Raw genomic sequence first — 16,477 nt, forward strand, 5'->3', positions numbered from 1 at the left:
CCTTGAGACTGCCAAAACCACCATTCTGATGGTGTAAATTTTAAAAGCACAGAATGCACCAGAGAAGGGTTAGAAATGAAACATGCCTTTCAGAAGTGTATAGGCTTAGGTTCCACATTTTGGTGTTTTTAAAAATAAAGGTTTCTAGGGTTTTATTGCAATGCTTTGTGACTTCCCCATTAATTCATTAAAACCGGAGTACCTCCTCCAAATGTTGCTAACATCCAAAGAAGAAGGGTCAAAGTCCGTATGGTAATAGGACTTAGGGTCTGGGCTCACTCCAGTCATAGACAACTCCCCCATACACACCTGCACGAACCAGGTTACAGGGGAGGTGGGTTGAGCTGATAGGACAGATTAGGAACCAGAAAATGCCATCTATGCCCCAGCCCCATCCCCTAAGGGCAGGACACTAGAGAGCGCCTTCCCACCCAGGTGCATTTCGCCCTCGTGAGGAGTCAGGGTTTCCTGGCAGTACCAAGTGGCCCCTCGGCCAGGCCCGAGCAGCAGCGACAGGCAGAGGAGGAGACTCGCATTTAGGGGCGTCGTCTGCTTCCGGGGCGGTGAACTGGTTCCCCAGGGAAGCCCAATTCAGCGCGGAGACAGCCTCAACACACACACACACACACACACACACACACACACACACACACACACGGCTACGGAGTGGATTTCCACTTCTCTGACTGACTCCGCGACCTCACTCAGGGCTTCCCGGGCCCTGTATCTTTATGGGAGGCGACAGCCTCATCTTCTGCCGAGCAGCTGGTGGGCTTTTAACCGGCGAACTTGCAAGGCCAGCAGCGAACGCTCAGGCGATCCACGATGATGGTTCAAGTTGTCAACAGCTCCGATGGCGCGTTGGGGACCAAGCGTCAGGTCCCGCACCACTTCGCACGAAAACGCACCTCCACCCCCATCCCCATGCACCCAGAAGAAGGCGCGGGCCTCGGGTGGAGGGTTTTTGGTTTGCACCCCAGAGTACTCCTCGCGTGACTCATTGGGCCCACTGGGTCTCAGAGCTCGGCTGCCTTCCAGCCGCTACCAGGTACCACAACACCTGCAGGGCTCGGCGGGCGGTTTCAGTTTCCTTTTTCCAAGGCTGCAGCTGCCCGCGCCCCTCGCAGTCTCCCGATTCGCCCGGAGATCGTGACGTCTCCAAGCCTTCGATTCTGATTGGACGATGCGGCTCAGCACGGGCCAATCCCGGCGCTGGCTGGGGCGCAACCTCCGCGCAGCGCGCGCGCGGCGGTGCGGGAGCTCGCAGTGGCGCCGGCTTCGCGGCGAGCCGGGCGTTCCGGGTCGCACGGCCGCTGGAGGGAAGCCGTCCGCGGGCAGGCCCGTAGCCGGTGAGTAGCCGGAAAGCGCCCCGAGGAGACTGGGTTCACAGGGGTGGGCTCCGCCGTGTGCGCTCTCCCAGCCGTGCCCGCAGCGTCCCTGCTACTGGTGCGCCCGAACCCCCATCCCCCGCGGGCTCGTGGGCTTTTCCGAGTCCCCCTCGGTCAGACTCTGGTCCGTACTGTCTGCCGCCGGAAGACAGCGGGCCCGGTGATGGTCTTGTTGCCGGGAACCTGCTAGACTGCAGGCCTGTCGGCTCTGACGCCAAGGTCATGGCTTCTTTCCCTGCCCCCCACTAAAACCGGTCTGGCTACCTGACCACTTTTGCTTGTTGAGGTGCCTTCGCCCTTTGCTAGCCCGTGAGCTCTCCATGCCGACTTCCTCCTCATGTGGCCTGGGGAAGAGGGTGTCAAATTCCAGATGGAGGTAAACACTGACAAATTCCCACTCCATTCCAGGTGTGTGTTTCCAGAGTGTGATGTTCTTTAATCCACGTGGCAGATGTCCCAGTCAGGCACCAGGCATAGACTTTTTTATTACCCCTCCACCCCCCAATTTAAGGGCAACATTTTATCCCCCCAAAATCAGCTTATTAGAACGGTGTTAGATTTTGTTGGGAGGCACCTGCTATTCAGTTGGTTCTGACTCAGAACAACCCTAGGTGCAACTATGTCCCGCTTTATCCCCACAACCATTTCCATGTTAGAGCTTGTTGTTACAACCCTTGATAAAAAATTATAAGAAACCTTAATTTTTTAAAAAAATTGTATCGTGAATTGGGTGAAGGTTTACAAAGCAGATCATCCATTGTACATTTGGCAATTCTAAACCTATTTTGTTCAATCAGCCCTTGGGGTGATCCACTTCTTCCCTGTGTTCCAATTGCCATCCTTCATTTCTAACTCTCTGAACTTTGTCCTTGGCTTCTGCTGCCCTTTTGATTTTAAATGGTTGATTGTTCTAAGGAGTGGGGTGTAGGGTAGGGGGTGGGTACATTTCCAGAGCTGAAGGACAATCAAGGCCTGAGTTATGGGGGTTCTACCTATCTCTGTCAGACTAGTCAGCTGCGTTTTCATCCCACTCTTCCCAAGATCCTTTTCAGCGCATTGACGTAAAGCCTCGCAAATTTCTGTAAAGATTACAGCCAAGAAAACCCTGTGGTGCAGTTTACCCTGATACTAAGGGACTGCCAAGAGTCAGAATCTACTCACCAGCCACAGTTTAGGTTTAGTGTTTTGTTGGTGGTGGTGGTGGTCAAGTATATTGTCCAGTGCTCTACTTGCTGGGAATTTTCTGATGTTTTTTCACATGGGAAGATAGGGGTTTGGGGTTCCCAGAAAGAAGGCCATAGAGAAGGTATCCTTCTCACATCCTCCTTTCAATGGGACCCTTGAACATGCCCCTCCTCTTCATTGTTAGCCTTGATCTGGCGGAAGTAGTGTTTACCTCTTCCCATACTGTACTCTTAGAAGAAAGTTCACATGCTTAGTTTATACCGTACTTGAAGAGCTGGGAATGGTATCCCTCCTTGAGGGCAGAGAATCCACGCACATTTTTCTTTTTAATTGTGAACTGAGCGAAGGGTTTACGTTTTAGATCATCAACTCAACAATTCAAAACACTCATCACACCCTCCCTTTTTGGATCCCCCCCTCCTCCCGCCCCACCTAGGATTTCTTTTCTTTTCCTCCTCCATCCACCTTTTCACCCAAGACAATAGCTGTCCACCTGTAACTTGGTATTCCAGACTTCCTCTTGGCTTTTACCCTTAAAGTAGTGATCTCATAAAGGACAATATTCAAGGTTTCATCATTGTGTTTTAATGATGCATAGTGTAAGGTTTTCCAGAGAGGAGAGACAGAGCAAGGGTATTAATGAATAGGCTTTATTTTGGGGTAAGGAGACTTAAATGATCAAAGGAAAGGAGGTGAAAGGAATAGGGTAGTTGCGTGGGGAGAGGTCAGAGCCCGCCAGATCTTAAGCCAAAGAACTAGCTGCGTGAAGGAGAGAAAGAGCAGGCTTAAAGAGGTATTACACCACCACCGCCGCAGCAGAAAAGAGAAAAGTTAAAGTGGACCAGCCACCAAACCACAGTGGAGTTAGGCAAGGATAAGGTTAATGACACCAACACCTCCGTGGAAGACGGACTAAGGGACCACCCTGCAAAAGAGGGAAGCTGCAGGCAGGCGGGTTGCAGATGAGCGAAGACAAAGAAAAGTCCCGCATATATGAAGTCTTTGGGGCAGTTAATAATCTTTTAGACAGGATAGGTACCGCGCATCTTTCTGATTGGAAGCTTCCCAGCTGCGAACGGGTACTTGAAGCAGCAAGACTGATGTGGCTGGACATGGGGGGTGATGTGGGGGTGCTGAGGGAACTTTGTAAACAAACAAAATGGCTGGAGACAGGTAGCACTGCTAGATCCAACAAAGTATTCCATTGTGTGTATGTGCCAAAGTCTCTTTATCTATTTGGCCTATTTCCAGCTTCTTGCTGTTGCAACTATTGAGATGAGCATGGCGAATGTATATGTTTGTTTGTCCAATGTCTCTTATTTATTTAGGGTCTACACCCAGCAGAGGCGTGGAGTTTCTTTCTTGTTTTTAAATCATTTTACTGGGGGCTTGTACAACTCTTATCACAATCCATACATCCATCCATGTGTCAAGCACATTTGTACATTTATTGCCATCATCATTCTCAAAACATTTTCTTTCTGCATGAGCCCTTGGTATCTCCCCCCCCCCCACGAACCTTTGATAATTTATAAATTATTATTATTTTGTCATTACACTGCCAATGTCTCCCTTCACCCACTTTTCTGTTGTCCAGCCCCCAGGGAGGAGGTTATATGTAGATCCTTGTAATCAGTTCCCCCTTTCCACCCTACCCTCCCTCCACTCTCCCAGTATCTCCACTCTCACCACTGGTCCTGAGGAGGTCATCTGTCCTGGATTCCCTGTGTTTCCATTTCCTATCTGTACCAGTGTACATCCTCTGGTCTAGCCAGATTTGTAAGGTAGAATTGGGATCATGATAGTTGGGGGGAGGGAGGGACATTAAAGAACTAGTGGTAAGTTGTATGTTTCATTGTTGCTGCACTGCACCCTGACTGGCTGATCTCCTTCCCGCGACCCTTCTGTAAGGGGATGTCCAGTTGCCTACAGATAGGCTTTGGGTCCCCACTCCGCACTCCCACTTATTCACAATGATATGATTTTTTGTTTTTTGATGCCTGCTACCTGAGCTCATCGACGCCTCATGATCGCACGGGTGGGTGTGCTTTTTCAAGCCAGGAATTTCTATTCCCAGTTGCTTGTACTACACACCCACCCCACCAGCAGTGCACGAGAGAGTTCCAGGCACAGCGCACCCTCTCCAGCGTGTGTTTTTTTCCCATTGGGCTGTCCTTGTTGGTGTCAGGTAATCCTTATAATATTATTGCTTTGATTTGTATCTCCCAGATGGCTAATGTTCGTGAACATTTTTTCATGCTTGTTAGCCATGTGGATGTCATCTTTGTGAGCTGTCTGCTCTTGCCCTTTGCCTACTGAAAATTTAAAGTTGTGTTATTTTTCTCATTGAGGTCTTGCACTTTTCTATAGATTTTAGAGATTAGTTCCATGTCCATTGAATTGTTTCCAAATTCTGTTTTCTCATTCTGTGGATCCTCTTTTTATTCTATTGATGAAATATTTTCATATACATAAGTGGCAATTATTTTTTTTAACCTTGACACTGTATCTTTTAAAAAAAGCAGCTTTGTTGGCATGTAATTCACATATTGTACAATTCAGTAGTTTAATCACATCAAGAAGAGTTGAATGATCATCACTACCGTCAATTTTAGAACATTTTCTTTGTTCTTGTTCTCGTTTTTGGTAGCTCCTCGTTTCCCTCAACCTCCCCTGCCAGACTTCCGAGGAACCATTAATGCAGTTACTGTCCCTCTAGATTTACTTATCCTGGATTTCATGTACAGGAAAACATTAGAACAGTACAAAAGGAAACAGATAAAAACCTCCACCAAAAAGAAAACAGAAAATATTTAAAACTATAACACATTCAACATGGATCAAAAGGGAGAACAAATGGTAAGGCGTTAAATTTTAACCTAAGGACATCCGTCATAATCTACTTTCCGGTGCCATGTGCTTGAGAGCAAAGCTATTCACATGCCGGGTGTATGGCCCGAGAGGTTCACCAGAGCCTACATCTACATGTATTTCCCTTTCACACTTAAAACAACAAAAAAAATTGAAGCAACTTTACAGTGGGTCAAAGGGAGCTCAACTGATAAGGTGTTACATTTTAACATATGTCTGCCATCGTCGTCTTTCTGATCACAAGGCTATTAATCTCCCTGTAGTATGGTCAGAGGGTATGCACACAGGAGGCTTAATTTGTGTGGACCCTGCAAATGGACTCTGAGCTTCCACTGCCATCCATAGCCTGCTACAAAGCAGGTATTCACAATTCTTTTGAGCAGGCCCCAGTCATCTACTTTGTCCTTTACTGTGCATGCTTCCGTTGTCATATGTGGTAGTGTGTCTCTGCCCTGTAAGTTTGACACACTGCTTTCACACTGGTGATCTTTGCGTAATCTGGGGTTTACATTTGGGTCTTTGATGCATCTTGAGTTCATTTTTGGTACATGGGGTGAGGTATGGGCCTAGTTTCAATTTTCTGCAGAGGGAGATCTGATTTTTTCCCCCTCAGAATTCTGCTGGAGAGCTTTGTGTCTCCCCAACATATTAAACTCATATATGCGCATATATGGACTAATAATGGATATTTACTTTCTACTTTAGGTTTGAATCCTATATTATATCTGTTGTTGCTGAAGCTGTTGTAGTTTTAAGTTGGCTCCTTCCTATCAAGGATTTTTATAAAGTTTTGCTATTCAAATCCTTGAGAACTGGAGAACTTGGCCCGTCTTGCATCTTTATTCTCCTCCTCTTAAAAGATAAGCAAGCTGAGGCAGTGACTCTTAGATGGAGGCAGGGGCTGGACACAGACTGGCAGTGACCACCACAGAAAACCCCCAGTCTCTGAGTCAAGACTTGGGATGACTTCAGATGAGGACTTCTGGGGTGAGACACAGAGTGGGAAGACAACAAAAGCTGCATTAGAACAGATCAGCCTGGGAGAAATGGAATGTCCAGCGCCCCCCTCCAACTGTGTGCTTTGGAGGGGGCCCAAGGGAGACCTGGGTCATGGTTGAGGACAGAAGTGCCTCAGCACCTTTGACGGAAGCAAATGTATCAAGTGAGAAAGGGGAGCATGGTGACAAGAAGGAGAATGAAGAAGTGAGCTGGCCTCTGGGATGGGGGTGACACCAACTTTGTCCCAGATTTTGTTGTTCGTTGGCCCTCCATTCAGTTCTGAATCGCGGTGGCCACAGGTGTGCAGGGTAGAACTGAGCTTCCTAGGGTGTCCAAGGTGGCCTTCTCGGTGCAGATGGTCAGGCCTGTCTTGCGACAGGCCTCTGGGTGGGTTCAAACGGCCAGCTTTCTGGCTAATAGCTGAAGGTTTAGCCATCTGAAAAACTGGAAATGAGTGAGGCATGACCTTGAACTCATATTTTGTTGTGCGGGAAGACTATTAAAAACTTTGATTTTGAAGAGTTGTATGACCCCCCAATAAAATGATTAAAAAAAACCACTTTGATTATGAAGCAGCATGGGGTCCCAGTGTTACCTGTGGGGCTGCTAACTGCAAGGTCAGCAATTCCAAGCCACCAGCCATTCCAAACCACAGGGAAGAAAGACGAGGCTCACTACTCTCATAAAGAGCTCCAGTCTCGGAAACCCACAGGGACAGCTGTACCCTGCCCTGTAGCCTTCCTATGAGTGGGAACTGACTCGATGGCAGTGAGTGTGATTTGGGTTTGGTAATTACTGTAACAGAGTATCAGGAACTCACTGAGGGAGGGACTGGGACAGGCGGGATCACACAATTAGGAGACCCATTGATTGCAAGCCTTCTAGGACTAGTGATAGCTTGTCAGAGCGAGAAGGTGGGTGAAGGGCTTCTGGGGCAGAGACAAGAACATATACTAAAGTGGGGGCTTGGGCGGGCTGGCAGTGACAAAGGGTGTCTTTCTAGTGCAATGCTCAACATCTATAGTAGCTGGAGCAGTAGATGGAGAGTAACAGGACTTGGGGCTGAAAGTGTAAGTTGGGACTGGATTGGATTCTACCTTGTGTGCCAGCTCGGCGGCATTTTGAAGCTGAAGACTGACAAGATGGGATGTATACAAGGGGGAAGCAGAAAGAATTGCTACTGGAGTTCCAGTTTGTGCACATGTTTGTCCATCTCTGTGATCCTTCCATGGCTGCAAACAAGTTCTCTCAGTAACACATTTGTCTGTGTCTTATTAGAGAGCTTAAAACAATCCAGTCCTAACAGTGGCTTCGGAGGAGAACTGCTAAGTCAGTTAAATTCAAGGCAGGGTGATCAGCTAAGTTTATGATGACAATTTTGGGTTTGTTTGTTTTTTTTTAATTCTAAAGAGATCATCTTGATAGATACTCTTAAAGGGCTTGGCCATCATGAGGGCTGCTGAGGAAGAAATTTTAAGAAAATGGAGCGCTTCGTCGATAAGAACATAGCCAGGGAATGTTGCACCGAGGCAGTGATTTCCATCCTGTAAGGCATGTGCACATTCTTGGCATGTAGCCAGGGCTGCCCGTTGAGAATTTCATTGAGAAACTTTATCACATCCACCTTAAAGCGCTGGTCTTGCCTCTTCAAACTTCCTTTTGTTCTCCAAACTCAACCCGATCGAGGCCCTCGGGGATGCCAGCAGGGCCGATTTAACATCGTTTCACAAAATGCACTGGGGACGATGGTGCCGAGCGATGGACCTCCACCTTCAGAGGCGTGTAGCCCTAGATGGAATGAATGCATGTTGAGAAGCCACAGCTCGACATTTTCACCTTTTTGTCTAATAAAGATTTCCATGGTTTTTGTAGCAGTACTTTTGCCTGACCCCAGGGGTCCTCAAACTTTTTAAACAGGGGGCCAGTTCACTGTCCCTCAAACCCGTTGGAGGGCCAGACTAGCGTTTAAAAAATAACTATGAATAAATTCCTATGCACAGTGCACATATCTTACTTTGAAGTAAAAAGCCAAACGGGGCAAAAACACCCGGCGGGCCGAATAAATGTCCTCGGCAGGCCGCACGTGGCCCGTGGGCCGTAGTTTGAGGACCCCTGCCTTGCCCTGGGTGCTTTCACACGACTTTGGCAGCACTGTGGGGAGCTTGGGCCTTATTTCACTGGCCCCAAAGCGCCATCCATTATTTTATGTTCCATTATTTTGTATGGTTTACAGGGTTTTCATGTCCTTTGGCTGGGTTGCTTTCATTTTCTATTACTACATGTAGTCTGCGAGGAATGGTTTGCATTTCCCTAATGGTGCAGCGGGTAGACGCCCTCAGCTGTTAACTGAAAGGTTAGCAGTTCAAACCCACCACCTGCTTCATGTGTAGCTGCCTGCTTCCATACAGATTTGCAGCCTTGATTTGGGGGACCAAGCATGGCCCCCTCAAGCAGTTGCTTGGGACAGCTAGCGGTGAGGCTGAGAGTATGACTCGCCATCACAGCTACCTGTGTCCATGCACCCATGTCTGAGCAGAAGCTGGAGAATGACCGCATCAGCCTCAAGGTAGCCAGGCAGGACGGTTCTGTTATCCAGTTCTAAATGAAGGCCCATGCTGCGGAGCAGGCTGATGGAAGCCTGTGGTGAGCAACAGGGTTTGTCCATGGAACAGATTAGACTCAGGTTTGACAGGCAGCCAATTAACACAATAGACACCCAGCTGCTGCTGGAGCTGGAGAACGAGTTCACACTGTTGTATTCCAGCAGCAGATGGCCGTGGCTGCAGAGTGTTTGGGGCTGGGGCAGCTAGGCCCTTTCACCACCCCCAAACGTCATCTTCCCTTGAATTTTCCATCCAGTAGTAAGCACGGCAGCCCGCCAAGGCAGAGGAGGCTGCAGACACCCAAGGATGGTCACTAAACGACTTTATAGTCTCTCTGACGACGTGGAGAGTAACTCAACATTCTTTCTGCAGGGGCTTCCTCGACAACGGAAATTGGACCAGTATATACTGCTCCTGGATCCCGGTTTGGGGGCCTGGTGGGGGTGGAAGAGGAACTTTCACCGGCTGTTTGTAGTAGGCACAGCTTATTCAATTTAACCCTCATACTGGACATTTAAACTTTGTCAGCATCTGCTAAAGTCAAAGGGAAGATAACAGGATGCTGTCTACAAGGGAAACTTCAAGGGCTCTGTGGGCTACCGTCTCCCCCACCATTGCTCAGTGCCTGTCTCAGTGCAGTGGGCAACACCTGAAAAATTCAGTTGGCTTCTCCACGTATTTGTCCAGGAGAAAAGAATGGCCACGATACCCCTTTGATAATACTTACCTTGGTGGTCTCAATTCTTCTACCCTGTTTCCCCAAAAATAAGACAGTGTCTTATATGGATTTTTGCTCCCAAGGATGCGCTAGTCTTATTTTCAGGGGATACCTTATTTTTCCATGAAGAATACGGTACACATTTATTGTTTATTGTTTTATTGCTTAATTAAAAGAAACCTCGCACTTCCTGTCTGCTCCGGCTGCACTACGGCCAACAGTGAGCTGTGCGGCAGCGCCCGCAGCTATAGTCCAGAGTCCAGAGTTACGGTAGCTTGGGGGGGGTGGCGTAGTTTCGGGGAGGTCTTATTTTGGGGGGTTGCCTTATATTTCAGCAAGAGGCAAAACTGTAAGTAGGTCTTATTTTCGGGAGATGTCTTCCTTTCGGGGAAACGGTCGTATTTGTTTCTGATGCGTAATTATAGTCTATTCAAAAAAAGTACCGTCATGGTTTGCTGACTCTGCAGTTGCGTGGCTCTGTTCCAGAGCTACTTCCGAGTGTGATGACAAACCCACGGAAAGTTGGCTTCCTGTTCCTCTCAGAGGTTTCTGCTGTGCTTTCAGAATCCGCATTGAATTGATACGTATTAGTAGGGCAATTTCGGTTCTGTGATCTCTTTGGGGATCGAGACCAATTACAGAGTCTCACCGTTCAGAAAGGGCTCATTGCTGCTTGACTGTCCTTCGTTGCTTTTTGACGCCACCCGGTGTGACTTGACCCTTCATCTCTTGCTTTTATGAAATCTTGCTGGAAATATTCTTGTTTCCTTTGCTCTGTGGGCAGGGGTAGGATGGGTTTGGGCTCAGCTGTACATTATGTGTTGCCCTTTACTACTGTGCAGAGTAAATATAGTTTGGTTAAAAAAAAAAAGATGAACAGCTTTGGAAATCCTATGAGTCACTGTGAGTTGGAATTGAATTGATGGCAATTAGTTTGGTTTTTCTGGTATTGTTTTATATTCCTCAGGGCGGGGGGTAGTGGGGAGTATTTTGCCAGTTAAATTACAACATGTCATGTGTCATCTTTCAAACAGGATAAAACGTGGTGGCATGGGTATCTCAGATTTGAAGACTATGGTTAACTCCCAATCTAGTGACATGGTAACCTATCTGCCTCTTGGGAGTGATCTAACTAACCAGTGATTGTGAAGTTCATGGACTCCATTTACGCTCTTGGAAAAATTCCAGTTGATAGACTGGCCTTGTCCTGAAAAGGACAGAGTGGAGCTGCCCATTTGGGGTTTCGGAGGCTGTACATCTATAGGGTAACAGAAAGCCTCCTCCTTCATCCCGGGAGCAGCTGATCTGTGCTAGCTGTTGACCGTGTGGTTAGCGACCTAATTCGTAACCTACCAAGCAGTGAAAAAGAGCAAAGTGGGCTCACACGCATGCACCTAACGTGTGATGTTGACGGGCGGAGGGTCAGAGGGTGCCCACTGGCTGAATATTGGGCAGATGCCCGGACATTTCTTCTTAGTCTGTCTTAGTCCCAAAGCTCCACTGAAACCCGTTCTGCATTGTAGCAACCCCCAAGCCCCCGTGACAGGTGGGTGCTGGCTGTACCTGAGGTTCTTCAGCTGGATTCAAACTGGGGCCTCCCACGTGGAAGCCAGGATTCTACACTGAACCACCACTGCCCCCCTTCAACACGCAGAGCAGCCAGAGTCCATTCCGTGGGACAGTAGAATTGCCCTTTGGGGCTTCCACAGCTATGTCTTTGCAGAAGCCTTTTTCCTTTAGCGTGGCTGGTGGGTTCCCTGCTGACCTTGTGGACCGCAGCCCGGTACATCACCAGGGCTGTGCACCATATCGTAAGCACACATGAACTCTGTGTACTGTTGAATGACCCATGATAGCCATCTGCCTAAAGCCCTGTATGGCTTCCCGGGGGCAGTAGGATAAAATCCACATCCTGACTCAGTTCACAGTGTCACACACTGTCGATTCCCTTCTCTCCCCAGCCTGTCTCTGTCCCGGGTGGACAGTCGCCCCACTCACTCACCCCACTGTTAGCCGGTGACTGCTTGTCTCCATCATCACTGCGACCCTTCCTCTCTTGGGCAGCCCGCCTCTGTGCTGCCCCCTTTTCATGAATCAATGTGCAGTGTGGTGGAGTGGAAGGAACTGGAATCTCCGAGCCATTCCTGTCCTTGCTGGGTGGGCACATCACACTAACCCTCTGTGCTCACATGTGGACGAGGTCCTTGTCGCTTAAGGGGCTGCATAGTGAGCTCCGATAGCCCCATGAGACACCCAGGGAAAGATTTTTGGCAAGAGAGTTTGACCCATGATTCAGCTTCGGACCAATACCCAGGCTCAAACACAGAGTCCCTGCCTTGGGGACATCAACTGCAGGACCAGGGCTCATGAGAACCTGGCCTGATGTCCCTCCCAGCGGGCCCCTCGAGGGGATTAGCACTGTTGAGACTGCCACTTGCACTGTCCTACTGGCCCCAGTGGCTTTCGTGGCCTGCTCTGCTTTGGATCACGCTGACACAGAGCCCTGTAGGGGAAGAGTGACCCTTGTGTGACCACAGTCACCAGATTCCTGAGACAGCCTGATGTGTGAGGGTTGTGAGGTTTGGGGGCTCAAGCCATTGATGTCCTCAGCAGAGGCATGCCACTCCTCTTGTGTCCACTCTGGATCCCTTTTTGGCCTTGGAGCTTGTTGTCTGCAGGTTTGTTAGAAGGGCCTCTCGCAGGTTACTTCTGAAAGGATTGGCTTTTTCCTAGTTTCAGAAGCTACATTTTTGAGACAAGGCTTCCAGAGATCAGGTGCCTCGGGGCTGCCTCTTGGTGATCCCCAGTCTCCCCCAAATGAAGCTCTGATTGGTTATGACCATCTTCGTGGCTGGACATTGGACCATCGTGGTCCATAGGAGGTTACGTTTTGTCTGGAAGTCCCACTGAAGCCTGTTCAGTCTTTCAGTGCAACACACGTGGCTGGCTGTGCTCCAGGAATCAAACAATGGTCTCCTGCAGGGAAGCCCAGCAGCCTAGCACTCAACCACCAGTGAGTGTCCTGTAGCACAAGGAGCCCCATGCTCAGTGCTTCAGGGTCGCAAGGAAGAAGCCTGCCTTTGACGCAGAAGCTGGAGAAGCAACCTGGGGCTGTGAAGAGAGCCCTGAAGTGGGAGCCTCGAGGCCAGGCTGCAATCCCTTCACTCACTCCTTGGGGTCTCAGAGCCCACCTCTGCGGTTTCATGTTCCCCAGGATCCTTTTCTGTGTGACACGGAGCCAAGGTGGCAGGCAAGAGGTGACAAGAAAGGTGTTTGATGTGGGGCAGTGGGCAGGCGGATGGACTGTGGATGGAGTTTAGCGCCTCTCAGGTAGCTGTTGGGAAGCGTAGGACCAGAGTGGATCTCTTTCCTCTGTCTGGGATTGGCCCAGGGCAGGGGTAGGGGCAGGGCTGTTAGCGTCTGCCCCTGATGCCCACCCAGGGCATGGTGAAAGCACTACTTTCCTCAGCTCGGGTTTTCAGCTCCCCATGATTCTCACAGCCAGGAATGATGCCCCAGCCTGAGCTGTTCTTCTGGACATTTCCAGGCTACTCCCTGCCAACCTGTTGATTTCTGTGTGGTAGCTGTTCTGACATCCAGAGGCCTGCTTGGGGGGGAAAGATATCCCAGGAGAGGCAGCTCAAGGTCAGAAAAGGGCAGCTACAGACCGGCCAGGAAGAGGGTGTCCATTGGTGAATTTTACTGGTTCTGAAGAAGCTGTCCATTCAACAAGCCAACTTTGAGGTTCGTGAAAGAGCAGAGAGCAGCCCACCCCGGGGCAAGGCAATTCAGCTACTGTTTCAGAGCTCACCTTTAGGTTAAGGGGGCTAGGGTTGGGTTGGGCGAGGTCATGCCTAAGGGTTTTGGTTATTTTTGGATTTTGTTCTGGCTCTTTCTGTGCCTTCTGCCTGCACAAGAGGAGGCGTGGAGAGAAGAACCATGCTTTTAGCCCACACTGTGGAAAAGTGTTGAGATAACCAGAATACACTGAAGGCATCGATGACAGGAAAGTTAGAATCACGAGTGGGGGGTGGGGGGCGGGGAGCATGGCAGGTTGGAAGAGTTTGCAGGAAGAGTGGATTGCATTGAGTCTGAAAGGCTCGTGTGTGTGCGTGCGCGCACGTAGCAGCTAGAATCAGTCACCGTGAAGGTGTGGTGCTTTTAGTGACAGCAATAATAATACCCTTTTACCGTCACAGCACTTCTCAGCTGACAAAGCCCTTGGCCTCAGCTGAACTTCTCAACAAAGCAAATGGTATTAGAGCCCATGTTCCAGTCTGCCTGGGCAGGAGGGACAACTTAGTGGTTTGGGCCCAGGCATTAGGTAGCCATGTGCCTTACCTTCCACCAGCATTGTTCCGAGCATTGAAGCCATAAGATGTGTAAAGGCCCCTGCAAGATAGGGTGGGCCCTAAATTAATGCCTTAGTTGTCATGGATCACCTGGTGACTGAATCATACAGCCCTAACTTTGACCCCAGTAGTGTTGTAGTTATGCATTGGATTGCTAACTTCAAGATCACTGGTTTGAAACCAGCAGCTCCCCCATGGCAGAAAGATGAGGCCATCTATTCCCATTAAGAGACTCTGTTCTGCCCTGTGCTATGGCTTTGAGGTTTGAGTGAGCACTTGCATCCAGGAGCTCTGATGGCGCTATTGGGTACGCATCAGACTGCTAAGCTCAAGGTCAGTGGTTCAAACCTACCTGCCCTTCTGAGGGAGAAAGGTAAAGCTGTCTGCTCCCATAAAGATTTATAACCTCAGGAACCCTAGAAAGGATCCCCGTGAGTTGGAATAAACTCAATGACAGTGGGTTTAACTTGAACACAAATTGTTAAGCCTGCTGGATTACACATTGACGCTGATATATATTCAGCAGTGCCACAGAAAACCCCTTTTCAATATTCAGACAACCATGTGCTCTAGGAGTGTGTGTAACCATGTGGTGAATTGAACATAGAAAGGGCACTGCTTCAATGGCCCGGTTCTGGTGGCCTCCCCAGGGCAAATGGTCCTGCACGACCCACATCATCTTCAGTTCTTAATGCATCCGTGGGTCCCACACTCTATGAGTGGTTTTTGGCATGTTTGATTGGGATAGCCCATTTTAAGAATGTGACAGAAAGCTGTGGGCTTGTTCATTCTTCCTCAGGAAAGTGTTCAACCTTGTCTTTTGTACTGCTGAACTGTTTGAAGATCATTTATGGTCACCGTGCAGCAGCGTGTGTTGCCCAAGAATTTGGACTTCATCATCTCAGATCTACTCTTCGGTCTAAGAAAATTAATAATAATTTCTTCCTATGAGTCGATTCCCAACCGTCTTCAAAGTTCCCCTAATTATCCCAAAATGATGGTTAGTTGTTTTTCCTTTTTTGGGGGGGTGGGGGGGGGAGGGCACTGTGTTTTCAGTTGTCTTTATTTTTAATATTGTGCAATTTCTTTTTTTTAAATCAGTTTATTAGGGGTTCATACAACTCTTATCACAATCCATACACACATCAATTGTGTAAAGCGTATTTGTACATTCATTGCCCTCTCATTCTCAAAACATTTCCTCTCCACTTAAACCCCCAGCGTTAGGTCCTCATTTTTTCCCTCCCTCCCCCCTCCCCCCTCCCTCATGAGCCCTTGATAGTTTATAAATTGTTATTTTGTCATATCTTGCCCTGTCCGACATCTCCCTTCACCCACTTTTCTGTTGTCCGTCCCCCAGGGAGGAGGTCACATGTAGATCCTTGTAATCGGTTCCCCCTAACCATGATCCAGTCAAGGTTCGCACGTGGCATTTGGCTTCCGTTTCTCCAGAAATGAACCTTTTAAAGACCAGAGCAAGCTTTTATTTTTCCTGACAGAGTCTGTATTTATTCGTCTTTCCTCGTGTGGTTAAGGGTTAGCTCAGCCACCTGTCCTGCTTGTTCCAGGGTCATTCAGAGGCAGGGCTCCAGGCAAGAACAGTGCCGAGGCCCTGCTGTGTATCCTGCGTGCTGCCACACCAGGAAGCACGGAGTGCCACTTTCTCCCACTGTTGGCGAGTGGTGGTGCTGTGTTGGTCACTTGGTGCGGGTCAGCAGAGCATCCCCTTGAAGAGGCACATTAGTGAGTCGTCCTTGGGTGGTACTGGGGCGCCATGGGAACACCCTGTCCTGCTGCACCGCCCATCTGATGACTTTAACAGCTGCTGCTGAGCTTTGCCTTTTTAGGGTGGGGGTTTCGAAATGCTGATTTTCTGATTCTTTCATCCTATATACTTTTTAGCAGGTGCCCTGTAATCCCTGTAATTTCATTCGTTTAATACGTACACAGTAATTGATACAGCTTCAGGGGGACTCGACCCCTGGAGGCTGAACGAGGGAGCCTGAGTTAGCAGACCTGCCGTCTGCTCCAAGTGAGCTGAAGACTGGCGGTTTTGTCCCCAACGACCTACTGTGAGTCAGAACTGGGCTTCCCAGGGTTTTCACTGGCTGGCGTTTTAGAAGTAGCTGTGCAGGCCTTTCTTCCAAAGTGTCTCTGGATGGACTTGAACCTTCAGCCTCTAAGTGATGACATGTGAGGTAGTTTATTGTACCAACCTGGCCGATAAACACATGTGGGGTTAATTGAAAGGCGGGGAGATAAAAGGCTTTAGTGAGCCTTGCCTTTCTAGTTCTCGGGTCTCTTGCTTTGTGATGGTCGCACCAGGGTGCAGCTGCTTTAGCCAGTTCCCTGCTTCAGCTG

General features: G+C 49.0%; 1 protein-coding gene across 1 annotated transcript in view; it reads left to right on the top strand.

Annotated features, from left to right (window-relative positions):
* The first annotated feature begins 1,282 nt into the window (after nt 1-1,282).
* Nucleotides 1,283-16,477, top strand: part of TRIM26 (tripartite motif containing 26) — a 34,208-nt gene continuing 19,013 nt past the window's right edge. Inside the window, exon 1 of the mRNA XM_004717303.2 lies at nt 1,283-1,349. The gene's annotated coding sequence lies outside the window, so the exon portion shown is untranslated. The remainder of the gene's footprint in view (nt 1,350-16,477) is intronic.

Source organism: Echinops telfairi, unplaced genomic scaffold (assembly GCF_000313985.2).
Source record: "Echinops telfairi isolate 266 unplaced genomic scaffold, ASM31398v2 ScPeMD7_7453;HRSCAF=8491, whole genome shotgun sequence".
In the NCBI taxonomy this organism is placed as follows: Eukaryota; Metazoa; Chordata; class Mammalia; order Afrosoricida; family Tenrecidae; genus Echinops; species Echinops telfairi.